The sequence below is a fragment of the Esox lucius genome, chromosome 12 (assembly GCF_011004845.1).
Source record: "Esox lucius isolate fEsoLuc1 chromosome 12, fEsoLuc1.pri, whole genome shotgun sequence".
NCBI lineage: Eukaryota > Metazoa > Chordata > Actinopteri > Esociformes > Esocidae > Esox > Esox lucius.
Window position 1 is genome coordinate 7,162,436 of NC_047580.1, and position 19,758 is coordinate 7,182,193.

Sequence of the window (19,758 nt, forward strand, 5' to 3'; positions counted from 1 at the left end):
ACTCAAAAGAAAAGCATTAAATATAATGACCAGAATTGAGAGCATTCATAAAATAGTATTAATGCATCAGTATCAATAATATGTTCAATAACTCCCCCTATGATTTTTTAAATTTTGCATTATATTATAAACTGAGCGTAATATCTAGAGATTCTCTGAGGAGAAAATAACACATCCCAGCTTCTCACATTGTCACACTATATACAAGAATATGGTTACATGCGGTAACTATCTTTTTAGAGATTATTCTTGTTCTTCATATTCCTTTCGCTCGTCTACCTCCTCTCATTGTACTTATTCTTTTCTCTTTGATGTTGTCATCCATTGTTTGAAAAACACAAATGAGCCTACCTGTTGCCCTTTTTATTCATGCCAACATCCTGGTTGCTTGTTGATTAATTACTTGTGTCAGTGTTTACACAAGTGATTGTTGAGAGTGTTAGAATTGCAATGATTTGAGTTTTGTTACTGATTGGCTATGTTTTCTACACGACGACACAGATACAATTGTGCTTTTTGCGCGTGATTCATCAAGTAACTCAAATCAAGATAATAAAAAACGCCTTGCCGTTCTGATAACCATGTCAATCTCTTCAGGATGGGGTGATGTTTGTAAATGTATTTGCTTCAATTAGCTCTACAAAGAATATCTTAATATTTTTGACCAAGTGATAAGATATATATATGAGAGAGAGAGAGAGAGAGATTTACAGCTAAAAAAATTGCGAAGTGGTGTAAGCATTTACAAAATACGGAAGTGGAAAAATACTGAAATTAATGAGAGTAAAAACTGACTGTAAAAAAAGACCCTTTTCCAGTTGTGCCGCTAGGTTTTATAAGGATTATGAGCCAAATAGTTCTGGTCAATATTCTTAGCTAAAGATTTAGTTTTAAATAAGAAATTGCTTTTAATTTGAAAATAAACTGAGATATACAAAAGTCAGTTGTTTTATTTAGCTTAAGAAGCATTTTTGTTTTTTCTGATAGCTAAGTGTGTAGCCTAAACAAAATCAAAATCTTTACAGAAAGGGAACTGATTCCAAGCAAACACAATGTGAACTGGATGTGTATTTATGTAATGATGAGTCAAGCTTTCCTTCATAACAGAGCAATGTTTGATTGTTATATTAGTGTGGTTTACTTTTTCATTAAACCACGCAGGGTCATGGAAAAGTTCATGCATAGAGCTGTGCCATGTTTATCTCCACAAGCAAATATTGAGCAGATAGTGTTATAAACATGACATGATATCACAGACAAGTGCCCAGTTTCAATGGTGGAGGATGAGTGGTTTCAAAAGATTACTATAGGGTGTTTTACATTTATTTTTATTTTTATTTGGTTGTCATCGTATGTCATTAGTTTTAAGGGTATTGACTACCTTGCAATTTTTTTTAAAAAAGTGCTTTTTTCCCAAACAACTTCAGTGATTACCAAACTATTCATTAGGGACAGCACTAAAAAGAACAGAGATTTTTATGAAAAACAGGTGAATAGTGCTTTAGGTTGATGGACATGGTCTTCCTTCTGGAACTGAACATAATGTTTTTGTGTAAATTGTGCCGATTTAGAACCAGTTTTAGTTTTTTTATGGATTGAGGAGAAACATTAAATGACTCTGTCTGTATAGCAAGTCATGTCTGGTGAAAACCATTTAAAAGGCAATGGCAAACATTAGTTTGGTTGGTGATGCTGTATTGTAGAATGGTATACAGGAAAGAAGCCTTCCTGTCCTAGTGCTGATTATGCTGTATAACTGTGATATGATTATAATAGAAAATGTGCTCAGGTATCCTTGCTCCACAGTGATTGGGCTAAGAGCTTTTCCCTTCGGACTTCTGTCGCCAGACACACTCCATCACTCAAATTCGACACACACAGTTTTTCTGTCTGCTGGCCTTTCACTGTGAAAGAATTGGACATTTTCCCTTTGTTCAAACCATTCAGCAGTTCAGTTGAGTTCACAGTTTAAACCCAAACATAAAATGTTGAGGTTTCTGTAAACAAGGAGGACTGAGGTCTTGATATTTGAGAGGAAGAGAGGGGGTGGGGGCAGGATGCATCAACCATCAGGGTTTGGTTTGTTGGGAACAATGTTGGGAACAATGTTGTTTCATATTTACAACGGTTCCTGTTACAATTTAATTGCCACAGAATAATTTGTTATTTTCAGGACAGTAAAATAAGTCAATGATGTACTTTGCTTCATGGAAAATGCATGAACATACTACTGTACTTTTTTTTCCTCCACATTTCTCTGTATTTAGTGTTCAGATCTTAAAAACCTGACTGCTGACATCCACATGTTCTGCTGATTGCATTGTCACTGGGCCAATTAAGAACATTTTAAATATCCAACAACAAAACCAGAAAAACTACCTAATTTAGGGCAAGACCTCTCTCTGTGCTGTATATATAGTTTTTATAAAGATGTTATAATTACTAAACAGAAACATACTATGAATACTATGCAGACATACAGTAAATATACTATACAGAAAATGACTATATAGTAAAACACTATGGATACTATAAATAAACATACTATAGTTACTATACCAAAGGACGCTATACAAAATCATTATATAGATACTATATAGCATACTATAGATACTATATAAAAGGATAATATAGACACAAAACAGAAAGATACTAATCATAGTATACAGAAATAAATATACTCTAGGTATTTTAGATAAACTATTTAGAAAGATACTATATGTTATATAATAGAAGGTCAGTAAGGACAGTCAATTACTATAGACACTTTAAACATACAGCTCCAGAAGAAAAAGTATTTCCTTTCCAAAAAAGTTGAAATGAAAGGTTTGGAGTGAGGAACAGAAGGGTTAAGATTAAGAAACCACTGCAAGTTGAACGCTTCGGTTCCTCACTCAGAACCTTCCTCACTCAAAACCTTGGCCCCCTCTTTTTCAAGGGACCCAAAGAAATTGGACAATTGACCCAAAAGCTGTTTCATGGACTGCTGTGGGCTGTTCCTTCATTATTTCTTCATCAATGAAGCAGGTAAAAGTTCTGTAGATGATTCCAGGTGTGGTGTTCACGTTTGGAAGCTGTTGCTGTGAACCCAAGACATGCAGGCAAATGAGCTCTCCATGCTATTGAAACAGGCCATCCTCAGGCTGTAAATAAATCCATCAGGGAGATAACAGGAACATTAGGAGTGGCCAAATCAACAGTTTGTTACATTCCTGAGAAAAAAATAACACACTGGTGAGCTCTGTAACACAAAATGGCCTGGACGTCCATGGAAGACAACTGTGGTTGATGATTGTAGGATCCTTTCCATGGTAAAGAAAAACCCCTTCACAACATCCAGCCAAGTGAAGAACCCTCTCCAGGAGGTAGGCATATCATTATCCAAGTCTAAAGACAAGACTTCACAAGGTGCAAATCATTGATAAGACTCACAAATCGAAAAGCCAGATTAGACTTGGCCAAAAACATCTATAAAAGTCAGCCCAGTTCTAGAACAGCATTTTTTGAACAGATGAAACTAAGATCAACCCGTACCAGAATGATGGAAATAGAAAAGTATGCAGAAGGCTTGGAACGGCTCATAATCTGAAGCATACCTCATCATCTGTAAAACACAGTGGAGACAGGGTGATGGCATGGCCATGCATGGCTTCCAATGGCACTGGGTCACTAGTGTTTATTGATGATGAGACAGAAGACAGAGGCAGCTGGATGACCTCTGAAGTGTGTAGGGATATATTGTCTGCTTAGATTCAGCCAAAATCAGCAAAGTTAATTGGACGGCGCTTCACTTTACAGATGGACAATGAGCCAAGATGTAATGTGCAACCCAGGAGTTTTTTAAGGCAAAGAAGTGGAATATTCTGCAATGGCCAAGTCAATCACCTAATCTCAAACCGATCGAGCATGCATTTGACTTGGCTGTTGATAAAACTTAAGGCAGAAAGATCCACGAACAAACAACAAGTGAAGACAGCTGGAGTAGGCCAGGCAAAGCATCACAATGGAGGAAACCCAGCGTTTGGTGATGTCCATGCGTTCCAGACTTCAAGCATTCAAGTATAAAAATAAACATTTTATTTATGAGTATGTAATTTTGTCCAATTGCATTTGACCCCCTAAAAAGGCGACTGAATGAAAATGCTTGCAATTCCTAAACATTTCATATGATATTTTTGTTCATCCCCTTGAATTAAAGCTGAAATTCTGCACTTCAATTGCATTTCAGTTGTTTCATTTTAAATCCATTGTGGTGGTGTATTGAGCCAATATTATAAAAATGATGTCGGTGTCCAAATATTTTCTGACCTAACTGTATGCAGTAACATACCCTATACTACACAGAAGGATACTATCGATACTATAGATACTATATTGAAACATACACTATATGCTATACAGAAAGATACATTAGATACTATACAGGAACATTTACTATATACTACACATAAGGATACATTAGATACTATACAGAAGGATACTATATATACTGTGCTAAAACGTACACTATATACTACACAGAAGGATACTATAGATACTACACCCATCAGCCATAATAATATGACCACTGACAGGGGAAGTGAATAACACTGATATTCTCGTTATCATGGCACCTGTCAGTGGGTGGGATGTATTAGGCAGCAAGAGAATATTCTGTCCTCAAAGTTGATGTGTTAGTAGCAGGAACAATGGGCAAGCGTAAGGATCTGAGCGAATTTGACAAAGGCCAAATTGTGATGGCTAGACAACTGGGTCAGGACATCTCCAAAACTGCAGCCCTTATTGGGTGTTCCCAGTCTGCAGTGGTCAGTACCTATCAAAAGTGGTCCAAGGAAGGAAAAGCAGTGAACCAGCGACAGGGTCATGGGCGGCCAAGGCTCATCAATGCACGTGGGGAGTGAAGGCTGGCCCATGCGATCCGATCCAACAGACAAGCTACTGTAGCTCACATTGCTGAAAATGTTTATGCTGGTACTGATAGACCTACACAGTATTAGGCAGGTGGTCATAATGTTATGGCTGATTGGTTTATGCAGAACCATACACTATATACTATACAGAAGGACACTATAGATAATATAGATACTATACTGAAACATACACTATATACTATACAGAAGGATACTATAGATACTATATAGAAATGTACACTATATAATACGCAGAAGGATTATGTAGATACTGTACAGACACATACACTACAGTATCTCACAAATGTGAGTACACCCCTCACATTTTTGCAAATATTTCATTATATCTTTTCATGTGACAACACTGAAGAAATTACACTTTGCTATGGAAAGTGTGGTGCCGTGTTGAACTTCCAGTGACCAGTATGAGGGAGTGTGAGAGCGATACCACTCGCCCTAAGGGGTGTACTCACTTTTGTTGCCAGCAGTTTAGACATTAATGGCTGTGTGTTGTGTTATTTTGAGGGGACAGCAAATTTACACTGTTATACAAGCTGTACACTCACTACTTTCCTTTGTAGCAAAGTGTCATTTCTTCAGTTTTGTTACATGAAAAGATATAATCAAATATTTGCAGAAATGTGAGGGGTGTACTCACTTTTGTGAGATACTTTATATGTACTACATGGAAGGATACTATAGATGCTATACAGAAACATTTACTACACAGAAAGATACAATACTGTACAGAAACATACACTATATGCTATATAGAAGGATACTATAGAGACTGTATTGACACATACTATAAACTTAATCAGATACAAGACACCAGAGGCAATGATGCATTCCCATCAGTTAAGCCATACACATAAACTTGCTCTGTCATTGTCCTGTGGACTATGAGGAAAATCCTCTCTAACCCAACATGCTGCTTCCTGCCTTGTGCTTAATCATTATTCACTGGAGCTCCACTCATTTATTATTCAAGATACGGCAAGGGGGTACAACACAAGTGACTACCATCGCAACAAATTACATTTCTGCAAAACTGCTAGTTTTCAAAAGTGTGGAAAACAAACAGAAACACTGAGGGGGTTCGGGGGTGGAGATTGTATAAGCTGTGCGGAAGAGCAAAGAACATGAATAAATAAACGCTTGTCTGAATACATTGTAGTGCCGAGGACTTCTGTCACAACACAACGCTCAGGCTCGGAACCTCTGGAACCCAGGTGTGTGTGCAGCAGTTCATCAAAACACATAGTGCCAAATGAACAGAACCCTGTTGGTTTCTGCATCTCCTCTCTCTCTCCTGGTCTCTCTCTCTTCGTCTCAAATATCTAGACATCAGTTCTACATGTTTACAGAACCCTGGCAACTTTCCGGTTTGGGTTTAAATTGTGCAGAATAGTCAATTCTTTGTACTTTTCTTTTTCTCTCTTTGTTTTTCCACAGTGCTTTCATGCCCTCCCTAGGGAAGGCCTGCAGAGCAACTTGAATGGACCCGGCAAAAAGAATAACAAATCTACAGTAAAAAAGAATGACAAATATACTGTAAAAAAGAATGACAAATCTACAGTAAAAAATAAGGCAAAATCTACAATTGAAGGGTAGATAAGTTTCTCTAAGGCAGTAACATGGAGGACAGGAGCAATATTTAATGATCTGGCGTGTCCCATCTCTTCCCGGCAGGGTCGTCTTTACACGTCAGTGCCCTGAGTCCCCAGGCTGGAACGAGACAGCTCTCATGTGTCCAGGGGTCAGTAAAAACCACAGAGCCAAGGAAGGGGGAATGAGACAGAGAATCAAAAGAAGCATTTGGAAGGTTTAGCGTGCTGCCCTACCGCACTGTGAATAGACCCTATAGGAGCTCGTGGAGGGCTAGAAGTCGACAGAGAGAAGTGATGCGTACTGATGCGTCCACCCTCAACCTATGGGCTTTGCAGCTCTGCCTCTCCTAACGACAGGCGGGGCTGTCAGGGCCGCCCTTCGGGCTCGACGTACCGAGGAAAGAGTTTTAACAAGGCACCGGACAGCTTTTGTGTGCTTTTGACGTGGTGATTCTTGTTATTGTTGGTTTGGGTGTTTGTGCTTTTTGATTTGAGGCAGCCATTTAGAAGACGGCCGGTCAAGGATGACGGCTAATGTGAGGAAGATCTTTTTAAACGTTTGTGAGGGTAGGCGATATGCTGGTGCGCATTTCATCGCTCACTCTTTTGTTGTGACACTGCTAAGACCGGCAAAGAATTAAGTTTTAGAGTTCATGGCTTGATAATGGTCTCAATGCTTCAAGGCATATAGTATATATTGAAAAAAATTGTGGGAATACTTAGTACATACATATGAAGCCCTCTGCCTGAGTTATGGGTTGTCCATAAAAAGGACCCCTTGCAAGATGATATCAGTATGTTACAGGGTCATTATGTGTTTGTGTGTTAGTGTGTGTTTGTTTGTTTGTGTGTGTCCCCGTGTGGCTGTGTGGTGATTTGGGCATGGCTGTGTTTGTTTGAGAATTTGGCGCAGAAGAGAGAGGCACAGAGAGCGAGAGAATGAGAAACAAACAGTGACATAGAGAGGGAGAGAGAGACCAACTGACAGAGCGGAGAAAGATGGGCCCAGGCGGATTGACGCTGTAGAACTCTGCCATGTGTGGCTCTCTGAAGCCTTTGTATACATTTCACTCCTACCTCCCACTGCACCCCTTTCACTTCCTCTTTCTCCTCACTCTTCCTCTCCCCTTTTCACCCTTCCCTAGCCCCTCCCTCCCCCTTCCCTCCCCCCCTACCTCACCATTCAGTGCTGCGTGTGGCGTGGCTGACTTTGTGATGCCTACCTTGCCTAATGGCCTGTGAAGCCAATCCAAGCCTTAATGGCCTGTTCTGTCATCCTCCACTCGGCTGAGTGACATCCCGGGAGAAGTTCCGGTCCCGCCATCAGACAGTTCCTCTCCTCTCCCCATCCCCTGGCCGTGGGGCCGTCAGCGCAACAGACGGGGTGACAGCACAGCCCCCCGTTCCCCCTCTTCCTCTCAGCCGGGCCAGTCCCTGTCACTTTGATCAGGCCAGCGCCGCGCGGGACAGGTGTGGGTGACGAGGCCGCTGCCACAGCTACCCGACGGTCTTCCCCGGGCCTTGGGCCATGTCGGTGGGGTTGTGACCGGGGGGAGGTGTTGATTGGCTGAGAGAGGTGGCGGTTGACACACGGTGCGGTGCCCAGACTTGTTCTACTCCATGACCAGGGAGGTGTGTGAGGGCTCAGGGAGAGTACGGTTAATAGTTTGGCTGTAAGTGGGTCGTGGTCCACTGCCTCCAGCTCGCGCTCATCGAGGCGTATTGCTATCAGTCCTACTGTACTGTGTTAAGCTCTAAATGTATTAGCATGTCTCCATTAACGCATATAGTCTTCATTGCTGAAATACCTAATAATTAATCGTCGACATTACTTGTTTTAAATATAAACTGAGCCAGGGAACTGTAGTTGTACTGTAGGAATTTTCTTAGTCTTCTTTCGGGCTGGTTACTGGGTCGGCCCACATTCAGAACTCCCAGTGTTGTATCTCCCCAGGCCTGCTCATCTCTGGATCAGTTGGACCTTAACACTTCAATACTTAAAAAAGCTGCGTGAAAGACCAGAAGGAGTAATGCATTGACATGGCAATGAAAACACAAGAGCCTTCCTAGAAGAAGAAAGAAAAGCAAGAAAGCAACGAAAGGGACATAAAGAAGGCGAGAAGAGAGAAGGAGCAGGCGGGAGTAGTTCCTCACAATAAACAGGTGTTCTTTGTTGTTTTCTTTCTTCCCCAGCCAAACAGCCATCAACGACATGTAACAGCCATTGATTTTGCCGCGAGGCGTTTTTGAAACCTTCTATTGATCTGCACACTTCTCTCGTGGCAGAGAGGTATCGATTTCTCCCGCTCTGGTAAATAAAGACTCAAGTTGCCCCACACCCCACCCCCATCACAACCAACCAGCGTCAGCAGAAAGCGAAAAAGAACCCACATGAAACAATATGCTTAACCAGAGAACATACTAATAGAAATGTAAGTACCAACAGCCTGTTTGTATCGTGTCTGACAGTAGAAGCACGGGTGGTGGATTGCCTGGGCCCACGTAATGCAATACCTCGGCGAAACTTACGGTAGGTGCCTGGTACGTGTTGCGAATCTCAATGTAACACAATTTGTTGCGATTTTACTGCAATTCGATGTTCCAAACATATTGCTCATCAAATGTCTTCTGCGTAGGGATGAAAGGGGGCCACGAGAAAACAAAATTTCAGAGCTCGTGGATATTAAAAAGCCAAGGACAAATTGGAGAGTTGCTGTGCAATTACAGCGAACTAGCGCGGAATTATTGTCGCAATATTGTCAAAACAGCGTTTTACGGTATGTCATTAAAAGTGATATCACGGTGTGTAATTGTATATATTTCCCGCACACTTTCTTGTTGATGCTGTGTGGTTTCGGGCTGGACGAATATTTACTGTCTGCACTGCTTACATAATTATAGGTATGGAATGAACTTGCTTTGTGCAGCTTGTTCAGGGAGATTAATTGAGTCGCTGTGAAAATATATGAGTCCATGAAGGCATTTTAAATTAGGCAAAAATTTACTTGATACTCTGTATAAATCTTTAACGCAGTGTTTGTTGTGAATTTACATGAAACCCAGAGCTCAGTCAGAGATCCTCTAAACCAAATCTTAACCATTTGCTGCCCACCTGTTTTTCAGACCTCTCTGCACTTCTGGCGTGTTCTCTGTACTCTTTCTCTTCCATGATGTTTTGTCTGAAAACTACAGTAGCTCCAGCTATATGCAAGATTGAAAGTAGACTATAGCATACATAACATGAAGGTTCAACCAGTGCCTTAACACATTATTTGTTCAACCATTTTTATGAAATATATAATGTATTCTCCGTATAGGAAATGTATGATGCGTTATCTTTTCCTAACGTATCTGAAAATGCTACACACTTTAACAGTATCAAAGTTCTGTAAGACCAGCAAACAATTCAGATGCTGAGCAACTGGAAAAGCTAGCTAGTTAAAGAAACGGTTCAGATGAGAAGTGAAAGATTAGCTAGCTTGATAAGTATATTTTGCTATGAAAAGTATTTCATATTGCTAAAGTCAATGTTTTAACTGCTGACCTGGACACTACCTTGTAATCAGAGCACAAACATATGGTAGTGTTCTTGGCAGCTGTGGTCAGCAGTTGTAAAAATGCCAGAAAGTGCTATATTTCCTTCATCATCTTGGCTGCCTGCCGTTCAAATTCCCCACAATGATATGAGTTGAACAATGACTACTACATATTGTAGTCTATGGAAAGTTAGAGTAAATACATGAATATATTCCATACATTATCAAAATATAGGTTTCAGGAAATGTAGACAGGTAGCACATTATTATAAGGCAAAGGAGTTCAGTGAAACAAAACTGATGGTGAATATCTGTGGAATGGGACAATGGTTGTCAAATGGTGGGATAGAAAGAATGGAATACATTCATTAGTATGTGATACAAATCACATCATCTTATGGGAGCACCTCTAATATATACATGTATTTGATTAGACTGTTTGAAATGGTTTGAATCCTAAGGAACTTGCCTCTCCATGGGTTAAAGCAGAAAATACCAACTTAGTTATTGTAGACCATGGTTGAAGTGTGTTTTTTGGATTTAGACAAATACATACTTCTTACTTACACATTGATTTTGGTGTTTCAATATCATAAATGTCAGAACACTCTTAGATAAAGAGTTTCCAAAGGGTTGTTCAGCTGAAAAATGTGTGGTTCTTGTTCGAACACAAAACTCTTTTCACACCTTGTACATAGGCGTACAGAGGCCCATTATCTGCAACCATCAGACCTGTGTTCAAATGGCACGTTCTGTTTGCTAATCCAAGTTCTAAGGCTAACTGTTTTGTGATTGTTAGCACTGCTGAATACTGCTGTGATGATTAAAGAAGCAATAACACGTCCCTTTTTTAGAATAGTTGAGTATCTGGTGCATCAGCAATTGTGTGTTCAATTACTGGTTCAAAATGGCTATAAACAAAGAACTTTCTTCTGAAATTCATTGGTCTATTCTTGTTATGAGAAGTAAAGCCTATTCCATACAAGAAACTGATTAGGGAATGATTTAGATGGGGGGGGAAAACATAGACACTGGACCATGGAAGATTGGAAAAAAAGTGTTATGGACAGAAAAATTAAAGTTTGAGCTGTTCAGATCATAAAGAAGAACATTTGCAGACAAATGTTAAGATGCTGCAGGAGTGCTTGATGCCATCTGTCAAGCTTGGTGGAGGCAATGTGATGTTCTGGGGGTGCTTTGGTGGTGGTAAAGAGCGAGGCTATCACTCCTTTTTGCAGTGCCATTCCATACCCTGTGAACAGTATTTGATTGTAGCCGATTTCCTCCTACAACAGGACAATGACCCATAGCACGGCGCCAAACTATGCAAGGAAGAAGATGATTTAGGGAAGAAATAGACAGCTGGTGTTCTGTCTATAATGGAGTGGCCAGCACAGTCAGAGAAGTTGTCAGAGATGCTTCAGGAAGCATGGGGTGAAATCTCTTCAGATTATCTCAACAAATTGACAACTGGAATGCTAATGGTCTGCAAGGCTACAATGGAGGATTCTTGGATGAAAGCAAAGTTTAGTTAAAAATATTTTTTTCTAACCTTTTCTATTACTTAATTTCCTATTAATTTTGCTGTATTTCCTATTCATACTAATTTCATGTGTGTTTTCATGGAAAACAAAGACATTTCCCAAACTTTTGAACGGTTATTTATGTATTTGTGGTGCTTTTGCTGATTATTTATTCAGGCATTACAGAGGAATGCAGTTATTGGTCTGTTTGGGGTACAGGTTTTCTTTTTAAATCAACAAAAACCTTTACCACAATTTGGTTGCACATGAAAATCCTCTTTGTGCTGCTGGACACTTGGCCGATTACTTCTGGAAATGAGTGTGTGTGCATCTCTGTGCTCCCAGTACCTGTCGTTGCACCGGTACTCCGGTTTATCCTTCTCTCCGGAGCAAGTTGAGTATGGCGTGTTCAGCGCTAGGGAACACCCCTGAGGTGTCCGCTTTCTTCTCGGCGTACATTTACCAGTGATTAAAGACTACACTACTCCTCTGTCACACGCAGCCACAAAACACAGACGGCAGAGCAGAAAGAGCCAAAAGAAGAGGATGAAGACAGACAAAAAGAGGATTGTGATTTCGGATGTGTGTGTGTGTGTGTGCGTGACTCCGGCAGGATTAAAAGTGATGCCGGGTCGGTGTTTGGGTCTGTTACTCATCGCAGAGTGCTAGCATCCATGGACTCTTCCCTCATTTCTAATGAAGCCTTCTGGCATCTGTCTCCCCTGGCCGTTCCTACACTGTACCGCTCCAATCTGCCACTTCATCCCTCTCTCTCTCTCTCTCTCTCTCTCTTTCTCTCTCTCTCTCTCCCCCCTCCTCAGCCTTCTCACTCCCTTAACAGACTTCAACTGAGTCGCACAATTGCAAACACACACTCATACGACTCGTCCTACACAGCGCGGACACAAAAGAGATACGCTGGGTGCAGACACACACGCACACACTGTTTGGGTTTGGTTCAGTTGCTTATCTGTTTTACTCTGGGAACAATGAGCCTTCGGAAGGCGAGCCAAGTACACGACTCCATCTTGTTTTGTGGAGCCGGTCCACCGCAGAGCTTGCAGGAGGCGACGAATCCAAGGTGCAGAGTATTTAAGATTCGCAGGCCCATCCAATCCCCAGTTGCTGGGAAACCGCCCTGTTCCCCATATGGAATGCTTTATGGATTCTAATAGCCCGGAACTCGTGTCCCGCGCCAAACACATTCAGGCTGTGAAAACAGCGAGAACTGTGAGTGTTTTAGCAGACATGGTCAGGCATCCACAGTGCCGTAGTGTATTTACTGAGGACTTATGTTTAGTCTTCCCTTCTTTTTTCTCTCCCTCTATTTTTCCCTCTCTTCCACCTCTCTCCACACCCCCCCTTCGCTCCCCCCACCTCCACCTTCTTTTTCTCATTCTCTCTTTTTCACTACACACACACACACACTGATCTATGCACCATCATAAATGCGTGAGCACTCACACACGTACACACACCCTGCAGCCAGCCAGGAATTGGCGGAGTCCATCATGTCAGAGGGAAATGGAGGGATCGGGAAATAGATGAAGCAGCCTCCTAAAAGACAGCGGAACGAGTGAAAAAGAGGAGCGGAGACCTCTGTCTAGAACCTCCCGCGGGGCAGGGGCCAGGAGCGATGTTTTGAGTTCCATCCACTTTGTTTTATGTAATAGCACATCTTTGCTAATTTCACAACCCCTTTGTTTGAGTAAATCTTCCTAAGAATTCACGTGAAATGTTTTCCTGCAGAACTCCGTCTGTGTCTCTCTTTGGGTGCAAGCTCTTACTGTCTCAGACGGAGTAAATCACCCTACTAAATACACGCTCAGATATTTATTGCCAGTCTCCCTGTGGCAGTTAAACATTCCCAACGATCCTTATTTCTCGGCGTAAATGTTAAGCGGTGGGGAGCGGTCTCTGGCAGACATCTCCAGGATGTCACAGGTCCCGGTACTCAGACAGACTGAATATTCATACTGTGAATAATGGTGAATAACCCTCACCAACCTGCCGTCCGAACGGGCTTGGAGGCCAATTTCCATTCTCCGATTGAGTGACCCAGTCTTTGATATACGGAAGTCGCGGCGACGTCAGACGAGCACGAATGGGAGATCGAGGAAAGAGGAGGTGAAAGTGCTTTACATTGTGAACTGGGCTAATGGAGACAGTTGAATGGAGGCTGACGGGTTTCCTCTGCAGTTTGCTTTGACAGATCTGCTCAAACCGTCAGTGTAAGTCCAACGGAAATGTGGCCATTATCTTGATAGCATGACTGGATGGCGGGGACTCAGAAGAAGGTTAGAGTTTGAAGGTGGGTGCCTCATGCACGGAGAGGGGAGGGTCTTGGAGAGAAGAAATAGGAAATGAGTTGAGTTAATCACAGTTTGCGGAGTAATAGTGATGAGTGGGTCTGCTTTCAAAGTCGTGGAGTAGACCATGATGCAATGGCCAATGGCTAGCTGACTAACATGATGTGTTTTGAGTCTGAATATTCCTCTGATGCTTCATTCACGTCCTGTAACCCAGATCCCTGAGATAATAAATGACTTATAAAGTACATTTCCTTTGCTCTAATGAAATTAGGCAGATCAACGTAATTACTTTTATTGGCCCTAGGAAATGGAATCTCCTGCAATACCGCCTTATTGACAGGAAAACTAATTATTTCTTATATTATATCTGTGTAATTGTCAACAGAAATTCAGTCGGCATTTTACTGTCATGTTCGTGGAGTGAATCTTCACTGTTTACATCTACTTATGACAGTATTTACCCTAAGAAACAAAGTGAGGCTACATAAACCACCCCCGCTTTTAACAGGAGTATAAAGAACACCGTCCAGACAGCGCATTTATGCCATCTCCGTATAATTTTTACTTTATGTGTAAAAAAAAGTGTCTGTCCATGGCCAAAGGTTCTGCATGCACGTCCAAGAGAAAGCTGTGGTTTTAATGCCCCCCCACCACCCCCTTGTAGCGACCCCACTTCCTCACATCAAGCTGAATCACGCTAGCTATGCCCAGAGTACGGGGAACGCTAAATTAAACAGTAAATCATCTCCCCAAAAGACACAAGAGTTATGTGCGGGTCAAGGGCAACAGGCCTGGTTCTTTGGAAAGGTATGAGAGGCAGTTTATGGGAGAGATAAATAACAGCTTAACAAATAACCTACGCCTGGAATCCCTGCAGTGCAGACTAGGAGACCCTGTATTGAAGCTGCAGAACCCAGAAGGTGGCGAGATGGAAGTAGAGACAGAGAAGATACGCCCCACTCTGGAACAGAGTAACTGGAGAGATGTTAATGGCAGGACACAGAGAAGTGAAACACATTGGATCTAGTGGAACGACCCAGTGTTTCTGAGTCTGGTTCTTGCGAGGCTTTAGGTGCAATGGGCGTCTTAGGCGGATTGATAGATACACCCTAGAGACGCACATTTATACCATGAATATCAGCATTTGTTCAGCATTTCTTTTACTTCTCACTAGGGCTGCCATGTCTCCAGGAGGCAGGAGCTCAACAGAAGAAAATTTGATTCAACAAAAAAAGCATTTAGGAAAGAATGGAAGAAAAGAGTAATTGCTATGGAAAAAGTCCTTGGGCATGAGGTTGAATTGAATTGGTGTGCTTTTGGTTGCGTTCTATGGGATGTAAATTCTAATCTCACTTAATGTGCTTGTATTTTTTCGTTTCTCCCTGTTTCACTCTTTCTTTCCTCGAGGTGGAATGTGAAGCAAATCGAAATCAGGACCTGTACCAGAAAAATCGGATCCTATTTAGTTTGTCATTTAGAATGAAAGCCCTCCGTCAGAATCTGTTCATGTAAATATAATGGATACTGTCATGGGGCTGATTGTTTTTTTTTTTGTTGCTATTTTAGCTGGTAATATCCTAACCACACACGCTCAGACATGGAGGCATAAGCACATGCACGCGCACACACCCATACACTACGCACAAATTAGATTTTAAGGGAATTTCTGCCACAGTTTTTACAAGTTATGAATCTGTTTGTCACTTTAATGTCTTTGTCTGATGAATGCTTGGAGTGCATAATGTTTACTTCTATATGTTCTGTGACGTCTCTATGAACACTTCACAGCATCTTGAGACCTAACAGCTCTTCAGATAAACAGTTTAAGAGCTGATAAAAGTCTGGTTCTGGGTTTTAGACCGCGGTCACATCAAAGGCTCAACAGCATCCTCACAAATCGTCACAGATGTTATTGCTTGTGTTTTTATTTTGGAGAAAAAAAGTGTTTGTCATCAGACATCCTATAAAGGGTTTTAATATCCCACATTGTTCACAAACTCCAATCTGATAGAGTGAAAGAGAAACAAAGAGAGAGAGATATTAACTGTTCTCTCTACAGCTCTTGCTAATGCTTTAACAGATTCCCAGAGGACTAGTTTTAAACTCTTCAAATGGGGCCATACGCTTCAGAACGTGTTAGAACATGCTGCTTTTGATCCACAAGCAGGAGACAATTACCTACTGTTGTTAGATGCATGTCATGCTTGCTTGGTTTGACCATAAGGTTTTCAGCTGCTTTCGCCCACCAGTTTAACAGAACAGTGCTAGGATAGAGGCTTTCAAACATACAGGAAACCACATTGCCACAGTCACATTTCTGCAGTGTTTTTCGGGTCCATTTCAATCAGGAATAGGAGGGTCTGGAAATGCCGGGGAAACTATGTACAGCCTCAAATCCTCACGTCTGCCCTCATCATACTCTGAGTCTAATCCAAAACCCACACACACACATACACACACACACACACACACACCTCCCCCTCAAATCTCCAGGGTTTTATTGTTTTTTACATCTGGCCTCCCAGGCTGAGCTGTTTGGCCAAAAGGACTCCCTCCGTGGGAGAGTCTGAGCCAGAACATCCTGACCAACACGCATAGGCTGGCTGCGGTGCTGTTTTTGCCGTGTGTGTGTGTGTGCGTGCGTGTGTGTGTTTGTGTGTGTGTGTGTGTGTGTGTGTGTGCGCATGCGTGCCCTCCGACCAAACGACATCACATGTCAACCCTCTCACCGGCCTACGTGTTCTTGGCGAGGTCACGCCTCGGCATGAAGATGTCCTTTTTTGTCGTGCCTCCTTCCTCCGTATCTCAATCCCTCAATCCTCCCTTGTCTGCTCTGGCGTTGTCCTCCCCTCCATCCACCCCCCCACCCCGCTCTCCCCCCCCCCCCCCCCCCTCCTCAACCGGCTGGTTCTCAGACTCAGACATCTGTTGGCCAGGTAACATTCACAAGGTGTTTCCTCCTGTGGGCTGGAAGAGCTGCGGGCTGTCCTGACGGCCAGCTGTGTGAAGCTCTGCCTTGAGTGTGTGTGTGTGTGTGTGTGTGTGTGTGTGGGGGGGGGGGGATGGGGGGTTCAAGTAGTGGATTAGACTCCAGATGTACCACACTGGGAAATGGTTGATGTAATAACGTGACAGACTGTATCTGTGTACTCCGTGCTCCATGGATACAGTCATAACCTGAGTGTAGTCCGTAGTCACGGCGACGTGTTATGATTCAGGGACGGGCCTGTGTCTTCTGTCGTAAACCACGCCTTCCCTCTAGGAATGCTCCCCCGGGCCACTCCCCTGGCTGCGTTTCGGTTGGTCAGGGGTTCTGGGTGCGGCCAGCCGGTTGGGACACATGACCCGGCCCAGGAATTCTGCTGACGCAGTCCCTACTCTCCTCCTGCCCCCTCCCACTCACTCCTTCCTGCGTTTTCTCTCGACTCTGCATTTCTCCTCCCCGCTGCGGACCGACGGACTCCGAGCGTGAGGGAGGGAGGGAACGGACGGACGGGGGCGGAGAGGAGGGATGGGGGGGTGGCGGTTCAGGAAAGCGCAACACCAGCACATCCACCCGTCTGCCTCTCTGTCCTGAAAAAGTCCTGTGGCTTCTGTCTAATTACCCGGATTGGGTTTCCTTGTGATCTGGGTGTGTGTGTGTGTGTGTGGTGGGTGTGTGTGGTGTGGGTGTGTGTGTGTGTGGGGGTGTGTGTGGTGTGTGGTGTGTGTGTGTATGGTGGTGGGGGGGGGGGGGGCATTATGAGGATGGGGGTTTGGACGGCGTTTATATTGTCCTTTTCTTAAAGCCTCCGGGGACCAGCTCGAAAAGTCATTTGTGCTCCCGTCCCTCCGAGTCCATGATTCAATCAAGTCCCACGTAACGAACGAGAGAAAGGGAGAGGGGACAAAAAAAGAGGTGGAGAAAGAGAGCGGTCTGTGGTAGACCCTGACCCAGCCATCGAAAGCACCAGGGCAGCCTCTCTTTTCTCCTCCAACATAATGGCCGCATTCTCCCTATTCATGGCGCCCGGAGCAGAGGAGAGAGAGAGCGGGAGAGTCGCTCCATTGTCACCTCCAGGCAGAATAGGCCTTCCTAATTTGCCATAAGCCTCTGCTATTCAGCAGCAGGCTCCTTTTACCAGTGTCCCGCTAATGCAGTAATTGGAAAAGTCACTCACTGCTTAACTTCCATTAATGCATGTTCTTTCTGCTAATAGAGAAAGGTGTCTTGGCCCCACCCTCCTCCCCCAGAGCGTCACAGACACCTTATTAGTGTAGAACACACATAAACAAACACACACACACACACACAGGACAATGTCACCAAGAGGGGAAGCCCTCCTCATCCCGGGATCGGTTCACGGCTTGGAGGAGACACCATCGTCAATGTTTGTGTGTGTGTGTGGTTGTATATGAGCACAAGCACTTATACTGACAGTCACTCGCCAACAGTGACAGAGACACACCTCGTCTGACAGACACACACCTGCGCGGGGCCGCATACACACACACCCAGACACGCACGCACAAACGAAAGCACATAGTAACCCTCGGACGGTTTTGTTTGTCTGTTGTTTTTGTGAGCTGAAGGTGATGTGCGCACATTTGCACATCCTGACTTGTGAATGAAAGCTTCAACATCAATCCTGTCCTACCTTTTGAAAGAATACAATACACATCAAAGGACATAAACCTTAAAAAGAGGCCTGTTCTACAAAAGCTTTGCTGACTCATGACAAAGTGTGTCGTTGTGTGTTTGTTTTTGCTCTGCGTGTGTGTGCGCGCATGTGTGTGTGTTTGTGTGTTTGTGTGTTTCTGCCGGGCTGCAGAGTCTGATCCTGATTCTCAGTGAGTGAATGTCAGTCCCTGAAACACCAGACACACCACTCTTCCTAATTGGCCCAGTTATGACAGACCATTGAGTGTGTGTGTGTGTGTGTGTGTATGTGGGGGTAGGTTCTGGTGTACAGGAACCTAGGCTCCATCTATAGGCTAACTGCACGTGGGCTTCAGATTGCAAGCCCACAAAAGACAAAGTGACTAGTGGGGTCTAGCTCTGTCAGCGGTCATCGTCTGCCTTGGTGTGTTTAGAGGAATGTGCCATTTGTATACTTGAGTGTAATGTTTGAATCCTATTTGAATGCAAATTTGATTTTTGGTTTCAAATAAAGCATTTACAGTGCGTGTGTGTGTGTGCGTGTATGTGCGTGCGTGTATGTGTGTGTGTGTGTGTTTATGTGTGTGCATGCGTGCACAAGCAAGCAAACATAATCACAAAGGGGTCTTTAGAGAAAATCCTTCCAACAGTTTGAAGTCGTCACGGATTATATACAAAGCTGTAAACTAATTCAAGTCAAAATAAGTTTTCCCCTTTTCATTTCTCATTTCAAATCCACTCTTTTGTTCCATGGATTGGCTTATAGGGGTCCAGTGAAAGAAGGCAATAATATTGCATTGTGTGTTTCTGTATGCGCGCGTGCCTGAAATTTAAGTGAGAGCGCTCATGCATTTTCCACCCACGTTTCTCCAAAACCCCCTCCGCCGCGGTAACGCATGGCCAATTTATAACCGCTCTCTGGCCGACGCCGGCTGCAAATGACCACGCTGCTCTTTAAACACTGCAGGCGACCCTGCTGTTGTATGTGTTTGACACTACCCAACCCGGACGATATCGAGGGCATGTTTAAAAAGGCCTGCCTCCAAGAGGACATCTGGATTGGATCAAACGCACCGGGCATTTCCCGGGTTAGCCAGAGGACTGTTGAGTAACTATTGCCCTGACGTTTAGTTAATGAGTTTTGACAGATCTTGTCCATTGGGAGGAGGTTTAGCCAGGGGTCGTGACCCTAGGTGCCACTGTGATGTCCATCGCTTTAGACAGGGGC

General features: G+C 43.3%; 1 protein-coding gene across 1 annotated transcript in view; it reads left to right on the plus strand.

Moving 5' to 3' along the window:
- The window catches only part of LOC105025739 (cadherin-4), a 300,440-nt gene that overhangs the window by 225,633 nt on the left and 55,049 nt on the right, over window positions 1-19,758 (plus strand).